Genomic DNA, 20,131 nt, shown 5'->3' with positions numbered 1-20,131 from the left:
TATTCAGAAACTACAGTTGGTCAAAAATACAGCAGCCCATATCCTTTCATGCTCCCAGCACTGGGAACATATTACACCAGTTTAGCAGACTCTGCATGTTAGCGGACTCCAGGTATCTTCAGGACCACTGCCTATTTTAGTATCAGCCTAACCAATTAGATTTGCCAGGGAGAAACTTCTGCAAATCCCGCATTTCAGGTGGTTCGGGGGGGGGGGGAGGTTTGAGGTGAGGCGAAACTGCTTTTCTGTAGCAGTGTCAATATTGTAGAACAGCCTTCTTATGGAGATGATGATGATGATGATTGTAATAATAATTTATTAAATTTATATGCTGCCTGACTCCCGGCAACCCTGGACAGGGAAGATCAGACTGGCTCCCTCTTTGCTGGTCTTTTGGAAGCTCTTGAAAATCGAATTGTTTTGAAGAACTTTCCCTTGATGTATATGTTGCCATCTCTACTTTTATCTTTATTTCATACTGTATAGTTTTTACTTTTGTATTCTGTCAGTTGTTTTATTTTTACCATACCTATTTTAATTTGTCCTCTCTTCTATGTAGGCTGCCAAGAATCTTATTGCAATGGCATAAGAACATGTTTATAAATAAAACTCTTAATTATCCTAAATGTACAGTTCACATAATCACATGGAGCGTTAAAATCCTGTTACACTTTATTAAATATCATATTAAATGAAAACAATTGACACTTGACAAACCATTACACTGTTCATAGTAAGACAAATTACACATTGAATACAAGCAATGTAACATTTATTCAACCATACTGCTGACTAAGCTGTCGTTAAAGTATGTGGCTATATTATGTATACATATTTAATATTAACATTGTTTGATTACCAAACCCCTGTTAAAAAGAGCACCTTTTTGTGCCTTATATAAAGAACCCCAACCAGGGAAGATTTTGTATATAGCACTGCAGAACTGTATGATCTGAGACCACGTTTAGGGAATATCTTAATACAAGCTTTCAATTTTTGCTTTTAAAAATATTGCAAGGCAACAACATAGATAAGTGCCTCCATACCTTTTTGTCAAGAGAAAAAGCTTTGTGTTATGATTATGGTCAAGAATGAAACACAATTCTATTTATATGGTCTCCATATTCCATGTGAATCTGTACAGTCTAAATGTAATTTATTCTATTAGGCTAGAAAAACAGTAATATACTTTTTGGAAATACATACTCTATATTCACCATACATTTATGTGCATGTATGTGTGTGCATTTAAAAGATTGCATTGCCTTCACTGCTGCGAGGAGCAACGTTTCTCCTTAGTTAATCAGAACAAATAGGAAATGTCTATTCAAAGCTCAGCCACATATTGAAAGGAAGACTGGTCTCAAAGACTCTCCAACCATCGTTTATTAATATTTCCTGTGCTTGCTTAACCTTATTCCTAAAAGACAACGTATGCATTTTTTACAATGGCCCAGGTATTTTGCACATTTGAGCTGTTCTGTAGGACTCACCTATTGAACCAATTTCCAACATAACATTGGTAATGGAAACCCTGTAGACCTAATTTCTATCACCATTTCTCCATTTCTCATATAGTGGAGTTACTCTTATCTTTCATTATAAGCTGTTTTCTCTTCTTACAGTTTCAAAATTATTCCCTTTCTTCTCACTGAGAAGCCCTCTAAAATAAGGAGGAGTTCAATTAAAAGAACTGGATGTAATTGGAAAGCAATTTTGCTTCTCATACCAACCACAGAGGTCCAATCCATACATTATTAAAGCAGCATGCTTGTTTTTTCCACTGCTGCCATATTCCACCACTAGATCCCTGGCCACTCTGATAGCACTTGAAAGAAACTATTATGTGGAATGGTTAGATTGCATAGGTAGTATTTACAAATGGGCTAAGACTCCATGCAATTAATCATTCAAGTCTTACTGGAAAAATAAGGAAGTTATGGAAAAACAGCAGATATGTGATTTCAGTAACATATACACCAGGCCACAATTAACATATATGTGGAAAACTGAAAATATGTAATCTTGAATTTGAAGTGCTTGGAAAGAGGACAGGAACTGCACTAAGCTTTGGCTCTTATTGAAATTCTGAAAGGCTCAGAGTAGTCATTAGCATTACATAATGGGGGAAATAGGAAGTACCAGTGACATGGCAGAGTCTTTTAGTGTTCAGAATTCACTCCTATTGCTGTCAGGTTTTAGATGCAAACCTCATGCACAACTGACAGTGGAGGTAGTTGCAGTATGTAAAATCCCATGTTATGCATTGTTCAAAGCCATTCAGAATTGCCTTTCTGTCTCTAGGATAAGAGTTATATGGTTTTGCTTAACTGATCCACAAAGGAATACGAGTGATTAAATGGCTTTGTAGGACATGATGAAAGAAGTATCTGTATTTTGGATATAACCTGGAAGATATTTCAGGGTAAAACCTGTGCAGGTTTCTATTGTGTTCTAAAAAGGAACAGAAAATAAAAATTAATAATTACAATTTTCCAAGTCAGAGGTTTAGATAGATAACAATAGAACACTGATTTTTTTTCCAAGCAGCTTGATGATTGCACTGCACAATATTGGAGATCACATTATTTCTATGTACTGCTTTCTATTTACATTCCAGTGATAATTATTCCTCTTCACTATCACTAAAATTAGAAGTATAATAAAACCTAACTAACTTACAGGTATCCACTTCAAGTAATTGATCTTCTCCTATAATTTCAGTGCTTCAAAGAAAACCATACAGTAACTTTAAGAAACAAAACATAGGGTTCTTTGCCAGTGCCCCATTTTCTTTTTGGTGTATAAGTTTGGACTGATACATAAAGACAATGACTGGATTCAATATGGATTCTATAGGAAAGAATGGGGGCAAATAAAGTATGGAGATATAATATTGAAAAATATGTGTGGATTTTAAATTTCATGTGTTTTATGCATATCTTCTTCCATGTACAATTATTTCAAACGCTTGCCTTCTGTTGAGTTTTGAAACATCACTTCAAATAAATCATTTGATTTATTTTTTGCAGATTGCTTTGGCTGTGCTAACTTCTAGGAATGCAGAAGGATCATGGATGTACTTTGGGGAAGGTTACAAAGGGAGCAACCCATGATTCTCACTGGGGGTGCTGATGTTTTTTATCTGTTGTTTCATCATAGGTTGGATATGGAGGGCCCATTCCAAAATACAGAGGTCTGTGGCTTAAACAGATGCCCCTCCATTTGGTTAATTAAGTGGAGAAAAGTAAATTGCTAATGAATCTACTCTGAGAAAAGAGATGGATTTTCAGCCCCCAAATCCTAACCTCCCTTTCCAACCATTTTAAATCAAGAACATATATTAAAAATGATATAATAAGTTTCATTAATTACTTTCAATCTATAAGATAATTCAGTGTGATTAGCCAATATGTTCAATGGCATCAAGAGCTATTTTTGAAAATAAACAGAAACTCACAAAATCTAAGCAGACATCCTAAACTTTTGATTTATTATGAATAATATGGTGCTAGGCATTTAGCCCATTGAAGGGAATAACTCAGTGGAGTTACTCTTTACATAAAACCATCATACATTTAACATGAAGAGAAACGGCTTCCCTCCCTCTTTAAGCTATTACAGAGATTTACAGAAATCTACCCTCATCTTGATAATTCTGTTTAATTCTCAAAATTTCCTCCCCTTTCTTCTACAGTGCTGAATTTTTTTTTTCTTAGAAAGATCACCTTGAAATAGCCAACTGAATATATGATCTAATTTGAAAAATACCACATACAAAACAAATAAAAATTAAGGCATTTGTATTATGTCCAAAATGTTTCACTGGGTTTTGTGATTACTTGTTTCTAAGGACATAAAAAACTGGTTTGATAAAGTTTTAAAGAAAGATGGCAAAGCTTATTCAGGCAGGACAGAAACACATATTTTAATTTATATATAATTGTTGAGAATAGTGTAATAGCAAAATCATATTGACAATGGCTGCCTTATGTTAAAAATTAGTATTTTGCAAAATCAAGTATTTGCCAGATCCAAGTAATAAGATGCCTTCAGTTTAGGGAGCAAAAGCAAACTATAAATTGGATCCCTGTATCCCTGTTTTCCATCTTTTATCTATGAAAGCATTAAGATGCCATAATCAAATTACAAAAAATAGATAATCTTAGGCATCTGTTATACTATGGAGGCAATGTAGCTCTCTTGGTTGTGTAAAATAGTTGAGAAATCCCCCCACCCATATTTCTCTTTTATTTTGGAGGGATTTGCTCCATCCCCATCTCCTAAAATAAAAGTCGATTAGTCATATTAGGAATGATATGTAGCAGGCAAATCTAGTCACTGCCTTCCATTTCCCTTCCACCCTCCATTAAGACAGGGAGAATAGAAATCCCCTATTAGTTCACAATTAACAATTTACAGGGGAAAATCAGTTTTACAAAGATGCATTATTTAGTGCTTTTTTTCTACCATTTGAATATCATAGAAAAATAACTGGAAGAGTGCTTTGGTTAGGAAGAGAAAATATTTGTAATTTGGATGGTTATTCAAGGCTAGCATTTTTTAATGGCTCATTCAGCAACTAGTGTTTCTATATCATAGTGCTTATCCAAATGTAAACTCATTTTTCCTTCATCTTCTCTAGTTTTCTTCTTAGAAAATATTGTTGAACCAAGATATACGAACAAGTTAAAATGGAATCACAAAAACAGTAGAACAGTAAAAATCCCTTTTCTAACAAGGGCCTAGAATATCTGAATATATATGTGCCCATTATGCCACTTTATGCAAAACAGGCAGAGTGCCCAAATTCTAAGATGCATTTATTGCCATGGTTAAATTAAAGAACATTACATTTCCTAGCAATAAAAAATGAGCAAAATTATAAGACACTGACTGTCACAACCAACCTGTAACCTGTTCAGCTTAGAATTCTGATAAATGTGAAATGAGTGGGATCTCTCAATGAATACATACATTGTTTCATGCCATGACTGTCTTTTAGCTACAGATAATATGAAGGAAGTGTGAACACCAAAGGTGTTGCCTTACTATATTTAAGACATTGCTGGTGAAACTTAAATATCTTCACAAAGGTATTATACTGCAGTGAAAAAAAGCCAGTAAAGTCCAACACAAAAGATTGAAAGAAGGAAAAAAGCCAAATATGCCACATATCAATAAAGCAAATAGCTTAATCTTCACAAATGTCTCTCAAATCACAAAGTATCAAAATACGTGCAGTACTTTAAATAAACTGAGAAGGAGTGGGGAACCAGATCTTGTCAGCATAATTTTTCTTGTGATTGAAATCCATCAGTTAGAAAGGAAGCAGATAATGGTGTCTTTATAATGTTGACTATCTTGTTTGTTTTTTCTCTCCTCTAGTCCGGTGATCTTAATTCCTATAATGAAACAATAGAAATTACAGTAAACATTATGATTAGAGACTGTTCATATATTCAGAATATCAAAAGTGATAAAACAATGGCATCCTCTCTTTTAATTTTAATAAAAATAAACATATAAAAACATATAAAAATTGTAAGGACAAGGTTCAGATTTGCAAGCTTCTCTTCAACACCAAGTGTCCAATTCCCAGGACTTACAGTAATATTTTATTTATTTACTCTAGTTTATATGTCACTTGATCCAATAAGCCTCAAAGCAGCTTACAAAAGGAAAAAAAACCCTTCAGCAACGTTAAAATAAAAACCAACCAACAATAAATCAAATAAAACCAAAGCAACAGCTCCCCACCAAGGAACAGCCCCAACATTCAAATCTATAGCAGGAAGGTCCCTTCATCACCAATTGATTCCAAGGCTCTCTGGAAGAGCCAAGTTTTAATGGCTTTCTGAAAAAAACAATATGGTGGGAGCCAACCTAATCTCAGAAAGAACACTGTTCCAAAAAAGAGATGCCGTTAATGGAAGAGATCTCAGAGGTAGTCCACCATTTCCAATGTTATTGGGCAGGCAGAAGTCATTGGGAGAGTAGTCCCACAGATAGTCAGGTCTTCTGAAGGTAAAGTTTTAAAGGTAAGAACCAGCATATTGAACTGCATCCAGAAGGAAACTGGCAACAAGTGCATCTCTAGCAGTTGACATGTCACATGGGAAAACCTAGAACTTCTTGTCAGTACATGAGCCACTGCATTCTGGACACTTAAATCTTCTAGATGGCTTTTAAGGACAACCCCATTATTTGCACTGCCAAAAAAGCAAAAAATTCCCAAGTGCCTGAAGAAAGCAATATATTTTTATATGATCTAGATTTAATAATAAGTGTAAGGATTGAACTAATTTTATACTGAAACTGTATGATTCTTCCTTTTTCTTCCCCCCCCCCGAAGTTCATTTCCCCTTATGCTCAGTTTAATCACTGTAATATATGTAGTTTCTTACTGTATTATCACAATGTATAATTCCTTTTGTTTGTTTGATACACTTCATTAATATCATTATAAAATTTTACTTACTAGTGGATGGGGAGATAATTTATAAACCTAACAAATAAATCATGTACATACATTTTATAATATAAAACATCTTGTCTCATAAATTAAGTAAAACAATTTCTGACTCCATCTTAAAGTTAAAATACTGTACTATTGTGCAAAGTGGAGAGAAAAGATTTGATCTGAAATATTAATATTAGTTCAAGTAATGAGAAGGGGAAGGGGACATTAATTCCAGAATATTTGCCACCAGCTTAAAAATGTTTTAGAACTAGAGCTTACTAGCTTTTTTTGCACAAACCGTAGCTTCTAAAACAGAATTCATCTGGATATATATTCTGAAGAATGGAATGGGGCAAGGCTCTCCCAGTGGTTTAGCATGCAGAACACACAATACTGCATTTCACAATGCGGCCTACTTAGTACCACTGCTGTATCTTGCAATTACATTTTATTGTTCTTTTAAAAAGCAACTGATAACAAATAGATGGCACATTTCTCCTGTATTTAATATGCCCTTTCCAGTTAGATTCTATTAGGCATAAATGCCACTATGCCTGATGTGCTGGATAGTAATTTTATTTTTGCTGATATTTTACTGAAGTTATCTTCTGTGCTATTGAAAATCATTTTATTTTTGACTCCATTCAAGTCTTTGCAATACATGTTAATGAATTAGATCACCAATTCCCATAACACAACTTTTTTCTGACCCACATTGGCCTATGAACCAGATTTTTTTTTAATTTTAATTTTCTTAAAACCAACTGTCAGCATCATGTGATGGAAGAGATGAAAAATGAAAATGAGCAATCCTGCTGAGCAGGTGAGTGACCTATGGGAGACAGCTCTGCCTGGTAGGATTTTTACATGTACCATCAGACACAGACCAATTGATTAGATCATCTTATTCTAGCCACCAACCAGGCTCCAGAGACTAATTAGAGAGAGTACTGCCTGCGCAGGCACCCCATTGACACCTAATTTGCTCAGCCAAAGCCTTTGGGGAGAATTTATTATCTCTGCAGCTGTACTTCATGCATTTCTGATTTGAGACAGAGGCAAGAAGCATTACTTCATCATGCTTCTGAACAAACTGAATGTAAGAAACTTTAACTGCTAAATACAAGCAGACACAAATTAAACCTGACCAGCCTCTCATCAATTCTGCTTCCCCTCCTCCGATTCCTGATGTATATCTACATTCTTAGATGAGCACACTGGCCTTGTATTATATTCTCTACAAATAGATAGTCCAACCATGCCATCCTTTTTGCTTCAAAAACTGTTTTTATTTAGTTTTTTATAAACTGTGTATATTTAATATTTAAATATTTAATTTAATATTTACTTATATACAATTGCTTGTTTTTGATTTTCTTGGTTAAAAATAATGCTATCCTGCTTAATAATCAAAGAGTTTTAGATAATTTTGATATTTTTGTATTAGTTATCATATCCTTTGAAGTTGCAGAAATGATATCAGTAAGGTTGAATTAATGGATCAGTTTGTAATGATGATTTGCCCCCTCCTCAAGAAGCCATCACTGGGTCTGACCATGCTGGACAATTTTTATCTGCTGTCTAACATCTCTTTTTGGGGGAAGGTTGTGGAGAAGGTGGTTGTGCAGCAGCTTCAGCAGGCCCTGGATGAAGCAGATTATTTGGACCCCTTTCAGTTGGGTTTCAGGCTTGGGTATGGGATGGAGATGGCATTGGTTGCACTTTTGAATGATCTCTGGTGGGAGGAGGACAGGAGTTGTGCATCTGTCCTTGCTCTTCTTGACCTCTTGGAAGCTTTTGATACCACTTACCATGGTATCCTTCTGGATCGGCTCTGAGGATTGGGAGTGGGTGGCACAGAATTGTGCTGTTTGCTTCCTTTCTGCGGGGCTGATACCAGTCAATGTTGATTGGGAGCGAGAGATCCCACCCTTGGCCCTTACTTTATGGGATTTCGCAGAGTTCAGTGCTCTCTCTGCACCTATTTAATATCTACGTGAAGCCAAATTGGGTGAGATCATCCATCACCATGGGGTGAGATATCATCAGTATGCTGATGATACCCAGTTATATATATCCACTCTGGGCAAATTAAGTGATGCTGTTGATGTCCTGTCCCGGTGCCTGGAGTCTGTAGGGATCTGGATGGGGAACAACAGGCTTCAGCTGAACCCTGGCAAGACTGAGTGGCTCTTGGGCCTTCTGGATCCAGGATTTTACCATCTTTGGTCCTGGATGGGGTTGCATTGCCCCAGACAGACCCACTGCACAATCTGGGGATCCTTCTAGTTTTGCCACTCCTGCTTGAGGAGCAGATGGCAGTTGTGGCTAGGAGGGCCTTTGTGCAACTTAGTATTGTACACCAGTTGTGCCCTTTACTGGACCATGAGGCTCTACTCACAGCTACTCATGCCTGGTCACCTCTAGAATGGATTACTGTAATGCACTCTACATGAGACTGCCCTTGAAGAACATCCAGAAGCTTCAGCTGGTGCAGAATGCAGCTGCGCGGATAGTTATGTGGGCGTACGTTATGTCTCTGTTCCACGAGGCGCACTGGTTGCCAGTTTGCTTTCAGGTGCAATTCAAAATGCTGGTTTTGACCTTTAAAACCCTACATGGCATAGGACCAGGTAATCTGAGGGACCGCATCTTCCTAGTTACATATACCCATCCCATCAGGTTGAGAAGAAGGGGTACGCTGCGGGTCCTGTCTACTAAGGAGTTACATCTGGCAGGACCCAGGTAGTTTTCTGCTGTGGCTCCCGCCTTATGGAATATCATTCCCCCTGTGGAAGATCGGCCCCATCCCTACCTGCCTTCCAGAAAGCCCTCAAAACATGGTTTTTCCAACAAGCTTGGGGGTCCCATGGTGAGTCCACAAGATGGTTGTGTCATGTTAAGTGGTGGTTGTCTGTCCCGCTATCTTGAGTTTTAATTAATTAATTAATTAATTAATTTTGCTTTTTGGTTTTTACGTAGAGTTTCATGATGTTTATTTTTTTAATGTATTGTATGCTGCCCAGAGTCACGTTTTGTGAGATGAGTGGCTATATAAATTTGTTAAATAAATAAATATATATATTCAATCCTGTCTGAATGTAACTATAAATAAATAAGGGACTGAACCTGAATGTTTCCATGTAAAGTGTTTCCTCTGATAAGAATATTGGATCAAAGTTAAATGACTCCTGTTACTCAGGACTGATAGAAAAATGGGTTGATAGTGTACATCCCTCAAATGTCCTTTGGATCATCACTACCAATTATTCTTCAACTTTTCCAAACTAAGGACTCATCTTAGGCCTTATCTTGCAACATGAAATCCACTTTTAAGTTTTAAAATCATACATATCAATCTTTATCTCTCTGGATGCAAATTAGAATAGGATATATGTTTATTTTTATTAGCTGATCAGAAGAAATGTTGTTTTGAAAAAAATTACTTTTCCTTAGCCACATGGTAGTATAACAGCAGAATGTCATTAACAAATAATATAGCCTTGTCCTATTTCTGTTCAAACTGTTTTGAATAGATATATTATTTCAACATCCTAGTTTTACAGTATTATATTCAGCATTATACAGTAAAACTGGGATGTCGAAATAATATATCTAGATTATTTAATAATATATCTATTAACAAAAATTCTATTTTTAAAATGCATGGTTTTAATTGTGTTCTTTATTTAAACCTGCTAGCACATCCTTCCTAGGTATGTTTGCTTGAAAAGAAATGTGAATGACTTCAGTTTGACATATCTATATTTTAGATAGGGAATGCATGTGACAGCATGAGGGTGTGCTTCATAAAAATATATAACAGATTCTTTCCTAAATATTTTTCATGTGAAGCTTTATTCAAATGGTAAAAAAAGGATATGTGGATCACATGTTCCACCAGAACTTAAAGACAGAGTAATATAACTCTAGTCATTTTTTTCCCCTGGGAGAAAGAATGTAGAAATCTGCTTTGGAAATTACATGAGAGATCAACTTTGGAGACATGTTTTACAGGTTATTCAGGAAATCTTTTTTTTTTAATATTAGGGAAAAGCAGCACTAAAATAAAATAATACACTTGCTTTATTTTGACATGCTCCAGTTCCATGAAGTGCCAAAAAGATTAAGACCTTAATTCATCTGAAAAATGAAAACCCTAAATGTTTAATACTAACTGTGGATTTAAATCTCAAACCAAACTAAGTTTGAATGAATTTTTTAATTGTCTTCCTGAATGCCATGCATTTTCAAATATCTGTATTTATTTTACAAATTGCTATTTGATTCCTGCAGTGCCTTAGTACATGGAAGCTTACAGAAATTAAACTGATTAACTATGCATATTTACTCATATTTGTGCTTGATTTAATAATTTAAATGGTTTACCAGTAAGCCAGTAATACACTATCTCTGCTATAACATGGTATCTCTACAATGCTAATCTTTAATATAGTATTGTTGCATATCATCACTCTGTATTTTTAGAACTGTTGTTTACCAACATTTTGAAATGTGCTTCAAAAAGAATTATTTCCCAAAGATAAATATATAGGGTTATTGGAAAGGTGATGGAGAACACTGAATTATAGGGTAGTAAGCAAGTATTCCCATACATTACATGTTCAGAAAAATTATGTGGTACAGCCCTTTGGATGTGAGGCCTCATCAAAATGCACAATTGGGAATTGCAAGTTTGAATGGTCTTTCTCTAGCCTAAACATAAATAGAATTTCAAAAAAAAAGCTAGGTCTGAAACACTAACATTCATCTAGCACAGACGTTTTACCACTGTCAGTATACCTGAATTTTTAAGTTGTGTTATGCCAGAATGGCAACTATACTACATGCTTTGTTTGAACAAATATATCATTTCTTGTATTGGTATTTTAAAAGACGGTATGCCATTAATTAATCATTGCTCATATTTTGCTGCAAAATGATCAATGACAAAAATAACTTACATTATGCCATAAATCATATTTTCAGTTAAGATAACTGTAGTCTTCATGGATTTGCCAACTTCTCTGAACATGAAAAACAAATAGAAAAACTACAGGACTTAGTGGTAACTGAAGGAAGAAGCCAAGAGCATCTTCAGCACTGCTGGACATTACATAATAAATTAAGAAAGCTTCTATAAGAGTTTATAACATACCATCCTCATCCTGAGCCCTCCAAAGGTCATCCAGAAACACAAACAATGCCATCTCAGTACAATAACCTGGCCTGAACCCTGACTGAAAAAAGACCAGGTAATCTACTTTCTCCAGGGAAAAAGGGAAGATTGGCTATTGGATGAAAGTTATCCAACACAGCTGGATCCAAGGATGGCCTCTGGAGATGATGGACAACTGCCTTCTTCAAGGGAGGTAGAACCATCTGTTCCCAAAAACAGGCATTAACCCTGACTGAACCCAATCTCATGCCACTCCCTGGGAGGCACTGACCAACCAGGAGGGACATGGATGCAGAACACAGGTGGCAGAGTTCAGAGCACCAAAGACCCTGCCCACTTCCTCAGGACTAACAAACTAAAATTCTTCCCAGATAATTGAGCAAGATTGTGCCTCAGTCACTTTAACAGAACCCGTCCAGCCAGAATCCAACTCAGAGCAAATCTGAGTGACTTTATTTGACAGATGCCTAGAATAGTCCTCAGAGTGACCCAGCAAGGGTTTGGCTGGTGCCTCCTTAGCCAGAAGGGACCTGAATACCCAAAACAGGATTGCCGACTGGCTATCTATGGATGCAATAATAGTGGAGAAGTAAGCCCTCTTTGGCTGGTGTGGGTCTTCCGGGCTGTGTGGCCGTATTCTGGAAGTTTTGTTTCCTAACATTTCGCCAGCATCTGTGACCGGCATCTTCAGAGGGCAGGAGCACAGACAGGAGCAGTGCTCAACCCACACCAGCCATCGTATTCTGGCCGTGAAAGCCTTCGACAATACATTAAGCCCTCTTTGCTGCTCTTATTGCTACAAGGTATCCAGTCCATCCATATCCAGTCACAGTAGCTCTTTGGCTTCCTTCAGTGGCACTCTAGGTGCCTCTTGCATCAATTCATCTCCCAGAGTCCCTCTGTAAACTAGGGTGCTCTACAGGATCCACATCCACAGAGAGTCTGCACAGGCAGGAACCTATCCAAGGCCATTGTTACCTTCTCAATCCAAGCTGCGACTAAGGCTCAGTTGGATCATGCACCATCAGTTTCCCTCTGAAACTCCACTGAGTCTACCAATGAAATAGTCCCTTCCTCCCTTCAGGAGGGGGGCAGCTATAGAGAACTCCTGAGCCAGGAGGGAGTGATTTATTCATTACAATAGACCGATGTTAACATCCTTCAATTCCAGATCTTGTGGCCATTGCTCCAAGATAAAAATATGATTCAGCATGTTAACTCCACTGTGATTCAGGCCTCCAGTAATCTAGACTAGGTCCATGGTGACTATGAATTCCTGAGCTGCTTCTGACTCCATCCCAGATAAGGCAGGTTGAATTCCCCCCAGAACCATCAATTAGGAATTCCACCGCCAACCTGGCTGTAGAGTTGAGGAACTCAAGTAGAGAAGCCACTATATCATAAGAGGCAGGTAAGATAACAGCAGCCTCATCTGATCCTTTTGGGTCAAATTCACAAATGGTCTCACATCTGGCTATGTCTGGAAGGACACCAGAGATTCCTGGATGACCAGAGCCATACCTCTGCCCCTGCTCCAGAGTTGTGGCTAATGCCACACTTGAAACCCAGAACACCACATTTCAGAGATGGGACCCACTCCCACTCCACCCCCACCATGCCGAATTAGGTTTTGGTAGTGAATACCAGACCGACCTTCTCATCCATGGGTGAAGTTTACTATAGGCTGTGTGATGGAATGGAATTATGAAGGCCAAGCTCAGGGAGATAAACTTCTTCTTAGCTCGCCAGAACCGCGTGGGAGGAACAAGAGGATGAGACTGGCACCTCCCTGAGGAATTCACACTGTTGTGGCTGGAGGACTTTGGGAACTGGGGTTTTAGTCTGGGAAGATTCTTGCTAGAGGTTGTAGCTAATAAACATAGCTGGACTGAATTGGCATTGTCTCTTGGAGTTCCTTGGGCTAGGCCTGACATCAATCTTCCCAAAATGTTTATCTCCCTGAGCTTGGCCTTCATAATTCCATTCCATCACAGGCTGACAGCGCACTAAGTAGCAGCAGCCAGAGATCAAGGATGATGCATGATTGACACATGATGTCACTTCCCCCTTCCCCCAATGCCTATGCATGATTAACTACATTTGGGAGGGAGAACTATCTCTGTCCTGTTCTATCAGTGAAGATAGTGTCTGCTAATTGATGCATATAACTGCATTCATTATTTTCATTGTGGGCTGAAAGGAAGCTACTGTGTAAATCAAGCAAAGACTTACCATATAAAGGTAATAGTAGTAATCAAGTAATAGCTGCTCTTATGTGGAAATCAGTCATATTGACTTGCCAAGGCAATAGTATTTAAATGCTTCTAAATACCAAACTATTAATTCAAGCTTTTAAATTAAATATACTGTATGGGGAAACTGAAAGATTTGGTATTCTCCAAACACTGGTAAAGATAAGTGTTTCCTTTGTATATACTATGTAAATATTTTGCCAACAATGAATAAAGATTATGAATCACGACTTCCTATTTCTGGCTCCTCCTTTTAGCAATACTAATGATGTTATTTTGAAGAAGGATGTTCATTACTTGTTTTTCAACAAGCCAAAGCATGCTAAAGGCGTATTCTTCATAGCTTTGCCCAGACAGTATAGCATTTCGTACAGGAAACCATACTGATTTTTATTATGTAATAACTTAGGTTTTATTACTATCAGATATATTAACAGAATAAAACTTTGCATTTGAAAAACTGATTTACAGGTACAGTATCTAGCAATTTTGGTGTAAGATTGTGTGGTTGTTCAATGAACTGTCAAATATTAGCTATAACTAAAAATAGTTAAAATAACATTAGACATTTTAAACTCTATTAAAACTAACCTGAACACTAATGTATATTAAGTATTCTGTGGGATTACCTACATCATAACTTTAAAAAATTATTATATTCATAAAACATACATATCTGAAGAGACATATGAGAGTCACAGACCATATATCTAATAGAATGATAATCTCTAGCACACCCATTTAGAATTCAATGTTTGACTTTTCATAGTTCAATGCCCAAATCCACATATATATTTGCAAATAAGAACTTGATAGAAGAGCCTTGTTGCAGTATTCTATTTCAATATCTTCATATCAGAATATGTAGTGTTCTTTTATAATTTTATAGCCTCTACTTGTCTTCAAATCTTTCATTAATAACTCACCTAGATGGATTTTGCAAAAGACAGTTGAGTATGGTGTGGAAAACTGTAGTTTGGGACATGACAAAATTGGTGTGCAATTAGAAATACTTTCCCCTGAGGCAAACCATGATCAGATACAAGCTACTTAAAATAGGATGCTCTATTTTGCTGCAAATAAAGATCAGCGATAGCTATCTTCTACAATGAATTAATGAATATAATTTGAATATGCAATATTTGGTAGTGCCAAACACTGAAAAGGTTTTCTTCCGAAGGGACAGGAATAACGTTTTTTTGGCTCTCCTTTCTCATTAGAACAGAAGTCTTCCTTGTTGGCTCTGTCATTCCAGTGATCAAGAATTAGAGCCATTTGTGAACCCTGATCTCAGACTATAAGCCTCTAAATCTTTACAAGTATTTGGAGAGAAAAATGTATAATTTCCTATGGCTTTTGTGTTATATTATAGCAAATACTTTCTCTAGGCTTAACAGTTTGAGAAAGATGATCAGGCCATTACAACATGAAGCAGATATAGAATGGTGTAGAATGAAAAGTATAGGCACAAGAATGTTAATTTATCTCTTGAATCATCCCAAGCCCCTTATACGTAACGTATGCAATAATAATGGGTTAAAGACATTGTGTAAACGTTCAAAGACAAGAGATAGATTAAAAAGCTACCTGAAGAGTTTGCATGGGGTGTGCAAAACTGACACATGCTGTTACAATTATATCCAGCAGTTATTTCCTGTGATAAGCAACGGCAACCTAATTCATTAAGATACAGGTTGAGAACTTGCTTCAGTATGTATTAAAGATTTTAAAAACAAGTGCTTTAAAATGTAATGATTTAATGATCCCATTTCTGTACCAAGACAAACTTTCTAGGACCACTTTTAGAAATGTGCTGTTATTCTGCTAACTGTAACTGGAGGGTCTAGAATTATATGTGTTTATATATAATTCTGTTTCATAAAATACGTCATAAGTATTTAATTTGCTGAAATAATTTCCAAACTATTAAAACCTAAAGGACGTAGCAATAATATGAAATTTCTTTACTGAGTTGGATCCAGATTATGTTAGTAAAAGTAAATCCCTTTGAAATTTGCAGGACAAATGAATCTATATCAATTTAAATTCCAGAGATTTCAATATATTGAAAAGCATGTATTTCATCATAGGTTCTCATATTCCTTAAATAGTCTTAACTATATTATTTCATAAACCCGATATTATGAAATGTTAATAATAGCACATTAACCAAAGCAGTTTGAAATTTAATCTTAGTACTGAAACTTCTCTCATAGAGTTTAATCAAATATTTACATATATACATTAATAAGCTGGGAAAAAATAGAATTTCCATATAGATATTGGTTGAGAGTTTGCAACACTTAGGTCATAAGCAGTAACAAACATTAAAAAGTTATAAAACAAACAGTATAAATTGGCTTAAGGAAACTAGAAGACAATTTATTTCCAAATAAATGAACAAGGTAAGCAGCTTTAATTAGCCTTAATTTCTGTACTTTCTATTTGGTTTAAAATCATTCCTCATTGCGAAGATTATCTGTGAAGAAGGTGGCAATGGGAAACCCTAGCAATGTTAGTTCCATTTTATTTGACCCTTAAAAACACCAACTTCCAAGTTCATGTCTCAAAGGTGCATTGCATGTTTATCTATATAAAGGCCTTAAGCAGTTAACATGAGCAGCAGAAGTAATTCAAGCAACCAGTATTCACACAGAAAGTACCTGTATATTACAGAATTGTAATTGTATGCAAATTGTATATAAAAACAGTATATCAAATTTATACTGTTACAAAATAAAAAAGAGCAGAAAAAATAGCATTTATGTAAACTGGACCTAATATTAGATAAATGGGCCATTTAACTTACTTCATTGTAACTCACAACAAAACATTATTACAATTTGTTTTGGTTATATTTATGCTTTTTACAATTCCTCAAACTCGAATTGGAAAGAAGTTATGCTGTTTATATAAAAAGACTCAAAAAGAAGCAAAAGACCAGTTGTTTCAAAAGTGTTATCAGAAGAAGCCTACAGGTCTGTCAAAATGTATTTGCCCCATTTTGGACAGTCTAAATGGTTGATTATCTTTGCCACTGAATGTTACCAGAGTTCATGTTATATTGAAAGGGAATGTGAGTGAACAAGTTTAATGCTCATTTCATTTATTAACATAGTTATGCAACATGTGATGTGCCAGTATGAAAAAGTAATCACTCCCTTAATTCAATAAATTCAATAATTAGTAAAACTAGGGCCTATTGTTTAAGTGCTTCTGTAATGGCATAGCTGAGCACATAGGTTAGAAGACTGGCATTCTCAAATCTCCTCTTCTATAAGCTCTGTGGGGCTTCACAGCCTGGGTCTGCCTTCTGCTTTGAGATAGTGGCTTAGTAGTTCCCATTGCCCATTACCACTTTCCCCAGATTCCTGGAAATAGCAAACTTTAAACAGAAGCTGGAAAGAATGATGTTAGTCCTGTTTCTTTTCCCCCCCAGACCTAATTCATAGTTTCTTCCTTTGCTTTAAAAACAACACCCCCCCCCCCAAAACAAATCTATATCCAGGAGAAGGAGTGGCTGGGTTATCTGAAAGCCTATCTTTTCCTTGTGAAGTTGTGGATTGTGTCTGAGATGAGGAAATGTGCATTCTGTATCTGAGCTTGTAGAATGTGCCAGTTACAGTAACAACTTCATTAAACAATCAGGGATGATTTGGCCAGTCCTACTCTATATAAATCTTACAAACACTGGCTTTCCTGATCGTACCACTCACTATACAAATTATAGAGGCAGATTATGCCCACTCAAAGTAACTTTATGAAGATTTCAATTAGAAGTAACTGACTCCTGTCAGCTTGGAAAATGTTACAAAACTTTCTAAAGCTCTGGACCCCACCAATCCATAGTCAGTGGCATACTTTTGAAATAGAGATCATTTGAGACAGCAGTGAATTTTTTCAAGGGTGACTTTCCTATCAAAATCACACCAGGAGCCCATAATAAAATCATCCAGGAAGTCATGAAAACTGGTATTATTTGTTCCCTCACATGAACCTCTGCTAACATTCAGTGGTAAAAATATACAAAAATTCAGAAACTCAAAAGAAGGGTGATACTTTTTCACAGAAATACATGTGACAATAACTCAATTCACTTAAATGAAAATATAAGCAAATTTCAGACAAATCCATTCCATGTGCAGCACTAGATTTATGACTAATTTGTTTAAAAGTCCTTTTAAAATTTCCCTTTGTTTGCAAATTATTGAATAACCTACATTATATATTGAATATCTACTTATTATGTCTTCAGTTGTATCCATACCAAGTTCTGCTTCTCAAATATTTATGTTTCAAGTAGTATTGAAGTTAGGTCTTGTGTATTTATCTAAAGAGCAGGACAGAAATGTTAAGAGTGTGAGGTTTCTTCTACACATGGAAGGCAGCTGTCAGAACTACTGTGAAGGGTTATAGGTCAGCAGAGTTACTCTGTAAAAGCTGAAGGTTCCATCAACATTGAAGAATTCCTGCAGAGTGAAAGCTGGAAGACCACAGATTACAGCCCATTGGATGGGACATATAAGGTCATTTTGTGTCTGTCAAAGTGGTATCAAAACTATATACTACCTTTAACTGTGATCTAAAGAGAAATATAACAAAATGGACATTGGCAGCAGAGTGCAATTTAAGATTAAATTTCATACTGCCCTTCAAGCAGAAGGATTAAATAATTATGTTCACTTTGGAGATATGCATAGATATGCAGTATGAGTAATAGATTTCATTGAAGCATGCTGACAATACCAAATAATTATTGTAAACTGTATCAGAGAAGAAAGAGAGAAATTGTAGAGAGAAGAAGATGAGGAGGAGTAGGAGGAGGGAAGTGAAATACTTCTGAGTGGGTACAGTGAATCTTTGATTTAACAGACCCCCATTTAGCAGAGTTTAGATGCAGTGGACCAAATTTTCCTCTGGATGACACCTGAAATAGCAGATATTTCTGTCTATTCCATGTGAAGTAGTTCAGACATGCAATTAAAGTTACATTAAATTTTCAGTAATGATAACATTATGCAAATGTTGTAAATCATATCCTGTACATCAGTTTATATCATTTATCTTTTACCCCTTTTAAATTTCAGTAGTATTATTGAAATGGGTGTAATTTTTCTTGCTTGTATTTTATGTTGCTGTATTCTATGAAGAATATTTATAATAAATAAATACAATACATTTGCATTAATTAGGTAAATGATTTGAATTGGCACACATGATGTAATCTGCCATTTAACTGACATTTGAGAGCAATGGACAGTATTGTTTCTGAACTGATTCATTAAACTGAGGTTTCACTGCATGCAGTATACAGTCAGTCCATTAGTACATGAATGCAAAACAATGAAATTAATATTCAATTTCATGAAACAGTTTACCAATAAAAACTTTACCTTCCATTTATTCAGCTTTGTGCTATTCTTTCTTTGGTACTGACATCCTTATGGATCTAGTTGTGGGATGTGTATATGAAGCGATAGGCACTTTTCTAACTTACAATCTCTATGCAGTACAGCTGAGCAAAACTTTCAAATCAGGTACACTGCAACATTCATTGATACAAAGAAATGACTTTATTTGGAAGCAATAAAGCAGACACATCCTTTGCACTTCACTATGTTGGTGAACTCAAAAGTGCAAATCACATGTACGTCCAAGTGACTCTTGCAAAGGATATGGCTACTTTAACATTTCAAAGAGCTGCTTTCTTTGTGCTAAGGTGCTTTGTAAAACATATATTTTCAATGCTTTATATCAGAGACACAATGGACGACAGAGGCATCAAATTTTTAATGGATACTATTTATTTTGCAATTTTTGACACATTAGCTGAAACAACAGAATACTTAATTTGGATATTACTTCAGAAAAGATTTGCAGAATAAGGTCACCTTAGATTGAAGCTGCACCCAGCTCATTGCTACTCTGCCAAGTGGTAGTCAGTGCCGTACTTCTTGACTGTGATTGCTTTACTGTTGATAGTTGATCCTAAAAGGCAAAGCTATCTACCTCTTCAATATATTCATTGCCAGTTCTAAGGCTGGTTGCTATAGCTGTTGTCATTAGTTTGGTCTCTTTTATATTTAATCTTAGACCCATTTTTCCATTGTGCTCCTCGACTTTTATTGCTAGAGCTTCCAAATTATTTGCATTTTCAGCTATCAGTATCATCAGAGTAGCAAAGTTTATTATGTCTCTTCCTCCAATTTTAAAACCACACTCATCTTCCAATCTAGC

General features: G+C 36.0%; 1 protein-coding gene across 3 annotated transcripts in view; it reads right to left on the bottom strand.

The window, feature by feature from the left end:
• Window positions 1–659: 659 nt before the first annotated feature.
• CDK14 (cyclin dependent kinase 14) overlaps window positions 660–20,131 on the bottom strand; it is a 251,509-nt gene continuing 232,037 nt past the window's right edge. For all 3 annotated transcript variants that reach the window (XM_007424673.3, XM_088150533.1, XM_025164414.2), the window contains one exon: window positions 660–5,405. The gene's annotated coding sequence lies outside the window, so the exon portion shown is untranslated. The remainder of the gene's footprint in view (window positions 5,406–20,131) is intronic.

Source organism: Python bivittatus, unplaced genomic scaffold (assembly GCF_059951505.1).
Source record: "Python bivittatus isolate LINGU-HERP-01145 unplaced genomic scaffold, Pbiv_v1 ctg000610_np1212, whole genome shotgun sequence".
In the NCBI taxonomy this organism is placed as follows: domain Eukaryota; kingdom Metazoa; phylum Chordata; class Lepidosauria; order Squamata; family Pythonidae; genus Python; species Python bivittatus.
Note: the sequence above shows the minus strand (reverse complement) of the source record. Positions and strands in the feature narration are given on the sequence as shown.